Source organism: Coregonus lavaretus, assembly GCF_964263955.1.
Source record: "Coregonus lavaretus genome assembly, chromosome: 24".
Taxonomy (NCBI): Eukaryota; Metazoa; Chordata; class Actinopteri; order Salmoniformes; family Salmonidae; genus Coregonus; species Coregonus lavaretus.
In genome coordinates, this window is record NC_140011.1 from 4,616,114 (window position 1) to 4,624,721 (window position 8,608).

The 8,608-nt window shown below is 43.9% G+C and overlaps 1 pseudogene across 1 annotated transcript; it reads left to right on the forward strand.

Moving 5' to 3' along the window:
* Positions 1-4,346: 4,346 nt before the first annotated feature.
* Positions 4,347-8,322, forward strand: LOC311099470 (coiled-coil-helix-coiled-coil-helix domain-containing protein 2-like; annotated as a pseudogene). The gene is made up of 3 exons (XR_014615705.1): positions 4,347-4,410; positions 5,893-6,131; positions 8,150-8,322. The product of XR_014615705.1 is annotated as a coiled-coil-helix-coiled-coil-helix domain-containing protein 2-like (transcript).
* The last annotated feature ends 286 nt before the right edge of the window (positions 8,323-8,608 follow it).

Here is an 8,608-nt window from a genome sequence, read left to right on the forward strand (position 1 = left end):
CTGTAGCACTAACTCCAAAAAGTTTTGGGACACTGTAAAGTCCATGGAGAATAAGAGCACTTCCTCCCAGCTGCCCACTGCACTGAGGCTAGGAAACACTATCACCACCGATAAATCTACAATAATCAAGAATTTCAACAAGCATTTTGCTACGGCTGGCCATGCTTTCCACCTGGCTACCACTACCCCGGCCACCAGCTCTGCACCCTCCACTGAAACTTGCCCATGCCCCACCCGCTTCTCCTTCACACAAATTCAGACAGCTGATGTTCTGAAAGAGCTGCAAAATCTGGACCCCTACAAATCAGCTGGGCTAGACAATCTGGACCCTTTCTTTCTAAAACTACCCGCCGAAATTGTCGCAACCCCTATTACTAGCCTGTTCAACCTCTCTTTCGTAACGCCTGAGATCCCCAGAGATTGGAAAGCTGCCACGGTCATCCCCCTCTTCAAAGGGGGTGACACTCTAGATCCAAACTGTTACAGACCTATATCCATCCTGCCCTGCCTTTCGAAAGTATATGAAAGCCAAGTTAACAAACAGATCACCGACCATTTCTAATCCCACCGTACCTTCTCCGCTATGCAATCCGGTTTCCGAGCTGGTCATGGGTGCACTTCAGCCACGCTCAAGGTCCTAAACGATATTATAACCGCGATCGATAAAAGGCAGTACTGTGCAGCCGTCTTCATCGACCTGGCCAAGGCTTTCGACTCTGTCAACCACCGCATGCTTATTGGCAGACTAAATAGCCTTGGTTTCTCAAATGACTGCCTCGCCTGGCTCACCAACTACTTCTCAGATAGAGTTCAATGTGTCAAATCGGAGGGCCTGTTGTCTGGACCTATGGCAGTCTCTATGGGGGTGCCACAGGGTTCAATTCTTGGGCCGACTCTTTTCTCTGTGTATATCAATGATGTCGCTCTTGCTGCTGGTGACTCTCAGATCCACCTCTACGCAGACGACACCATTTTGTATACATCTGGCCCTTCATTGGACACTGTGTTAACAAACCTCCAAACGAGCTTCAATGCCATACAACACTCCTTCAGTAGCCTCCAACTGCTCTTAAACACTAGTAAAACGAACGCTGCTGGCACCCGCCCACCCGACTAGAATCACTACTCTCGACGGGTCTGACCTAGAGTATGTGGACAACTACAAATACCTAGGTGTCTGGTTAGACTGTAAACTCTCCTTCCAGACTCACATTAAGAATCTTCAATCCAAAGTTAAATCTAGAATCGGCTTCCTATTTCGCAAACAAAGCCTCTTTCACTCTTTCTGCCAAACATGCCCTCGTAAAACTGACTATCCTACTGATCCTTGACTTCAGCGATGTCATTTACAAAATAGCCTCCAACACTCTACTCAGCAAATTGGATGTAGTCTATCACAGTGCCATCCGTTTTGTCTCCAAAGCCCCATACACTACCCACCACTGTGACCTGTACGCTCTTGTTGGCTGGTCCTCACTACATGTTCGTCGTCAAACCCACTGGCTCCAGGCCATCTATAAATCACTGCTAGGCAAATCCCCGCCTTATCTTAGCTCATTGGTCACCATAGCAGCACCCACCCGTAGTCTGCGCTCCAGCAGGTATATCTCACTGGTCATCCCCAAAGCCAACACCTCCTTTGGCCGCCATTCCTTCCAGTTCTCTGCTGCCAATGACTGGAATTAATTGCAAAAATCTCTGAAGCTGGAGACTCTTATCTCCCTCACTAACTTTAAGCATCAGTTGTCAGAGCACCTTACCGATCACTGCACCTGTACACAGCCCATCTGAAATTAGCCCACCCAACTACCTCATCCCTATATTGTTATTTATTTTGCTCTTTTGCACCCCAGTATCTCTATTTGCACATAATCTCTTGCACATCTATCATTCCAGTGTTAATACTAATTGTAATTATTTTGCACTAAAGCCTATTTATTGCCTTACCTCCATAACTTGCTACATTTGCACACACTGTATATATATTTTCTGTTGTATTTTTTTGACTATATATTTTTTACCCCATATGTAACTGTGTTGTTGTTTTTATCGCACTGCTTTGCTTTATCTTGGCCAGGTCGCAGTTGTAAATGAGAACTTGTTCTCAACTGGCTTACCTGGTTAAATAAAGGTGAAATAAAAATAAATAAATAAAATAAAGCGTGATTCATCACTCCAGAGAACGCTTTTCCACTGCTTCAGAATCCAATGGTGGCGAGCTTTACTCCACTCCAGGCGATGCTTGGCATTGCGCATGGTGATCTTAGGCTTGTGTGCGGCTGCTCGGCCATGGAAACCAATTTCATGAAGCTTCCGACGAACAGTTATTGTGCTGACGTTGATTCCAGAGGCAGTTTGGAATTCGGTAGTGAGTGTTGCAACCGAGGACAGACTATTTTTTCGCGCAACGCGCTTCAGCACTCGGTGGTCCCGTTCCGTGAGCTTGTGTGGCCTACCATGTCGCGGCTGAGACGTTGTTGCTCCTAGACGTTTCCACTTTACAATAACAGCACTTACAGTTGACCGGGGCAGCTCTAGCAGGGCAGAAATTTGACTAACTGACTTGTTGGAAAGGTGGCATCCTATGACAGTGCCACGTTGAAAGTCACTGAGCTCTTCAGTACGGGCCATTCTACTGCCAATGTTTGTCTATGGAGATTGCATGGCTGTGTGTTTGATTTTATACACCTGTCAGCAACGGGTGTGGCTGAAATAGCCGAATCCACTAATTTGAAGGGGTGTCCACATACTTTGGCTATGTAGTGTATCTCCTAGATATAGGACAGACACTTCAAAACCTTATTCCTTATGATTTTGTTTTTGGCCTGACTTTTTTGCCATTTATGAATGTGTTATTCAATGCGTTTCTATGGGCTATAGTAGTAAAGGCCAAATTCTATATTTTATCAAATCATTTTCATTTAAATATTTCGAATCGTGAATAATGATGAGTGAGAAATTTACAGACGCACAAATATCATACCCAAGACATGCTAACCTCTCAAGACATGTTAATTTCTCTTTGCTTATTTGAGCTGTTCTTGCCATAATATGGACTTGGTCTTTTACCAAATAGGGCTATCTTCTGTATACCCCCCCTTCCTTGTCACAACACAACTGATTGGCTCAAACGCATTAAGGAAAGAAATTCCACAAATTAACTTTTAAGAATGCACACTTGTTAATTGAAATGCATTCCAGGTGACTACCTCATGAAGCTGGTTGACAGAATGCCAAGAGTGTGCAAAGTTGTCATCAAGGCAAAGGGTGGCTATTTGAAGAATCTCAAATATAAAATATATTTTTGGGGTTACTACATGATTCCATATGTGTTATTTCATAGTTTTGATGTCTTCACTATTATTCTACAATGTAGAAAATAGTTTTAAAAAATCAAGAAAAACCCTTTGATGAGTAGGTGTTCTAAAACTTTTGACCGGAAGTGTATGTGCAGATATGCGCAGCACGTCATCGCTCTCACTCGCTCTGCTGTGTGTGCATCATTCTGCTCATAGATTATGCATGTATGAACTACACATTGACACATCCAGCCCAAAGCGGGAGTTAAAAACATATTCAGTAGTCGCCAAAGTTGGGGAACATGTCAGGATAGATTAAAGTTGTGCCGTTTAAGTATTCTTGCCACCACAAGCTGATTGTTGACTCGACTGCCTCTGCATGATGATGATTTTCGTTTCAATAAAGGTTTTACAGACCTCGCAGATTTGTTTAATTGTTTAGTTAATTAGTTGTCTATAAAAATAAATGATAATTAACAATTTATGGGAGTTATTATATTACAGAAGAACCTTGAAATGTAATCTTCATTCTAATCATAGTTTGATAAATTGTTGAGGGTTGACTTATTTTCTGCTGGACTTTCACCGCCATCAAGTGGCCAAAGGCAATACATCAGCGAATGACCGGTAGATATTGGTTGAAGATTGTAGCAAGATACTTTGTTACTGCCTAAAATGTTGACCATTGGCAGTTCAGCAGAGATTTGGGGACACTGGAACGTCACTGAAAGCTTGTCATGCTTGCCTAATTGTATTAGTCAGATAAACGTCTAGTAGAACATTCTCATAGTCTGTTTACCGTTCTCTAAAACTGTTGTCAGAGTTTTAGAATTAACAAACTACATATTTTGTTATGTGATAATAAAAACGTACTGAACTTCAGTAAGTACGTAATCAAATCAACAACAAAAAAACTCTACTCATGAGTGAGAATTTACCGGTATGTTTGCACATGAGCAATTCACACAAGGTCATTGGCACGTGTGCATGCTGTCATACGACCCATTTGCGTTACAAGAGCCTTCAGAAGAGGGCAAGACAGAAACAGGTTGAAGTGGTAAAGAATGGCTAGAGGAAGTCGCAGTGCCAGTCGTTCTTCGGCACCAGCCAGGTAATGTGTTTTGAACTATTATGCAATTTATTTAAATGTTTTATTTAACTAGGAAAGTCAGTTAAGAACAAATTGTTACCCGGATGAAATTCAAACCCGGACGACGCTGGGACAATTGTGCGCTGCCCTATGGGACTCCCAATCACGGCCGGTTGTGATACAGCCTGGAATCGAACCAGGGTGTCTGTAGCGACGCCTCAAGCACTGAGATGCAATGCCTTAGACCGCTGCGCCACTCGCTGCGCAGGTCAGATGGCAGTTTTTTTTTTATGTTACAGCCTCGTTTGCTTAGCAGTTAACTGGTTATAGTATCCATATGCATAATTGTAATTGAATGACACACAACTGTTTTAGAAACACAGCCCTAAAACTACTGCCATATGACGGACACTTTTCCTAATAGTTGTCTGCATCACAAAGGTCCTTGGCTAAATTTGAGTGGGTCATTTTTCAGTTCTTGACCCCAAGGTCAGTGGGTAGAAGGTCAGCATTTGCTAGAAAAGTTTGCATAAACCAAAGACCACGTTTGCCATTAATTTTAAATAATTGTCGTTTCTTATTGTCATTCAGAATGTTTTCCTGCTCATATTCATTCTAGGTGATAATAATCTAATGTGGAGGTATAAGTTTAGAGATCAGCTACTTACTAACCAATAGAGGCCAAGTCTTTGAATGCATGCATCCTTCAAAAGATAGAGAGGGACAGTTCATGGCTTGATCAGAGGAAGGTGGTCAGGGAGATGGTTGATGAAGAGTCAGGGGATTATCATGTAGATCAGTGGTTCCCAAACTTTTTTTTTTTTTAAGAACTCAGTCCGGCTTTAAACTTACTCTTGAAAGTTGTAATAGTAGAATGCACAAGGTGCAATTTCGAAATTGGGTAGTGCATCATCAGTTCCTTTTGTCATATCAGTCACCCCTGGTGAGCTATTTATAACTTGTCAGTAATTTCCAGATCAACTAGTTAAACATGTTTTTGTTTTTTTAGCCCATAGATAGTAATTTTTTAGTCACTCATATCATATGAATACACATTAGACATGGCAAAATGTATAGAATTGCAAGAAAATTTGCTTTAAAACTGCAACATTTTCTTTGCACCCCATGACAAATGTGTAGAATTGCAGGAAATAAGCTTTAAACCTGCAATATATTTCTCCACCAACAAGAGGGGTGTGAACAGTTTGTCATGAATAGTGCTTGTGCCCATAGAAATAGACATTGTGTGCGAGCGCAGGGGGGGTGCGGGATGTTCCCCAATACTGGAAGGGGGGCCCCGAGTGAAAAGGTTTGGGAACACCTGATGTAGATAATGTAATGCAAGGCTGTCTGATTCAACAAAATAGCAATTGTCATCAGTGCAAGTGACGTCAGAGCGAAATGATGATGTTACATCAGTCTGACCCCCCTCCCCTTTAGGTATGTTGATGTTCCATTTTAGAGGCCATGTTGTCTTCATTGTGTGTTCTTTTCTATTTCCAGCTCAGCCCCGGCCCATCATCCCCTGGCCCATCATGCCCCGGCCGCTCCACCCCCGTCAGCCCTCGCAGCTCCTGCCGCGCCCCAAGGGCCCGGTCTGATGGCCCAGATGGCCATCAGACACCGCGGCCGGGGTTGCAGTGGGCTCTGCCATGGGCCACGTCATTGGCAGTGCCCTCACAGGCGCCTTTAGTGGTGGCAGCAGCTCTGAATCAGCCAAACCCGCCGCCAGCACATACCAGGTGAGCAGGGCAGGAGGCCAGCGAGAGCCTGTGAATGGAAATAGGCTGTGTTCCAATACTCCTAAATGGCTTCCTCTTCTTCAGGAACATTGACAGGTGATAGTGCTTGATAGATTTTCACCATAGGTTATTGCATTCACCAGAACAGTGGACAAGAAGGAAGTGATTTAGGTTGGGCTGTTGTACTGGCGAAGCTTACCGGAAATCCTACCTAAATTCGATTCACCTGACAATGAGTGTATCTTGTCCAAAAAGAACAACAGCCAAAGATAGGTTGTTCTGACAGTACTAAATTGGTGTGGTCGTTGGACAGCAGAGGATGTCTCAGAGGCATTACACTGACTTTGGCAGCCTTGGTAGAGATAAGCTACTGCCCTAAGGGGTTTGACCTCTCAGCTTTCAAATTGACATTTTAGTAAACAGAATTGAACCTAACATTGTTTGACACTCAGTATTGTGCCATTGAAGAACAGAAAGAACTCTCTCTGTTATGTGTGCAAAACACAGAGGCAGGGATTTGGGGTATTTAAAGATGTGACGTCGCAGTTTGATATGTTGCAGTTTGATTTCTGGATAGCTTTTCTGAAAATAGAACTAGACCTGTCCTAGAAAGCTGAAGGGAGGAGTTTGGGCTAAGTGAGGTTTAGTGAGGTCGAGCAAGTGACCCATTCACTCACTAAGAAGTGTCACATTATACTCCTTGTCAGAAATTGACTCTACACGACCACTGAGCCAATTTCATCTGGCGCTGAAAGTATTACAAAAGCTAGAAAGAATAAACTATTTTTTAAAGTTTTGCATGAAGCAAACTATTAAAGGTTTGTCTGGCCCATGGGATGTCTGAAAAGTGACATTATTCCTGTCTTGCAGGAAATCACGCACAGAACGAGCAGTATGGCTGGTGGCATTGTCATGCTGGAGGGTCATGTCAGGATGAGCCTGCAGGAAGGGTACCACATGAGGGAGGAGGATGTCTTCCCTGTAACGCACAGCGTTGAGATTGCCTGCAATGACAACAAGCTCAGTCCGATGATACTGTGACACACCGCCCCAGACCATGACGGACCCTCCACCTCCAAAATCGATCCCGCTCCAGAGTACAGGCCTCGGTGTAACGCTCATTCCTTCGACGATAAACGCGAATCCGAACATCACCCCTGGTGAGACAAAACCGCGACTCGTCAGTGAAGAGCACTTTTTACCAGTCCTGTCTGGTCCAGCGACGGTGGGTTTGTGCCCATAGGCGACGTTGTTGCCAGTGATGTCTGGTGAGGACCTGCCTAACAACAGGCCTACAAACCCTCAGTCCAGCCTCTCTCAGCCTATTGCAGACAGTCTGAGCACTGATGGAGGGATTGTGCGTTCCTGGTGTAACTCGGGCAGTTGTTGATGCCATCCTGTACCTGTCCTGCAGGTGTGTTGTTCGGATGTACCAATCCTGTGCAGGTGTTGTTACACGTGGTCTGCCACTGCGAGGACAATCAGCTGTCCGTCCTGTCTCCCTGTAGCGCTGTCTTAGGCGTCTCACAGTACGGACATTGCAATTTATTGCCCTGGCCACATCTGCATTCCTCATGCCTCCTTGCAGCATGCCTAAGGCACGTTCACGCAGATGAGCAGGGACCCTGGGCATCATTCTTTTGGTGTTTTTTAGAGTCAGTAGAAAGGCCTCTTTAGTGTCCTAAGTTTTCATAACTGTGACCTTAATTGCCTACCGTCTGTAAGCTGTTAGTGTCTTAACGACCCTTCCACAGGTGCATGTTAATTAATTGTTCATGGTTCATTGAACAAGCATGGGAAACAGTGTTTAAACCCTTTACAATGAAGATCTGTGAAGTTATTTGGATTTTTACAAATTATCTTTGAAAGACAGGGTCCTGAAAAAGGGACATAATTTTTTTGCTGAGTTTACATAATGACTGTCACACTGAAGTCAAATCAGTACTTGTTTACAGTAGTGCAGATGTCTACAGTATCTTTGACAGGTGACTTAAGTGTGTGTGTCTGTGCCATTACAGGAGGCCCCTCGACCTGTCTCCTCCCAGCCGGGCCCATGCATGTTTGAGGTGCGACAGTTCCTGGACTGCGCCACCACTCAGGCTGACCTCAGCTTGTGCGAGAGCTTCAACGAGGTGCTCAAACAGTGCAAGGGCTCACACGGTAAGGCTCTCATTAATGATTGGTAGTTATGAACACCCAATTGTATCACAGGACACTGGGTTAAACCAATGACATAGAATAAATAGATCATGAATGTCTACTACATTTCTGCTCAAAGGAGTGATCTATAATTCTGTGGTATAACCAGAAGATATTTACATTCTTGTTTTATTTTTATTATGCTATTGGGAATGCCATTTGGATATTTGTCATATCTACAAGATCAGGCTTGGCTTGGCTATTCATATTTCAACACACCACACCATACATGGATGTGCTTTGTTCAGTGTAATCTCATTCAAGGGTTTTTCTTTATT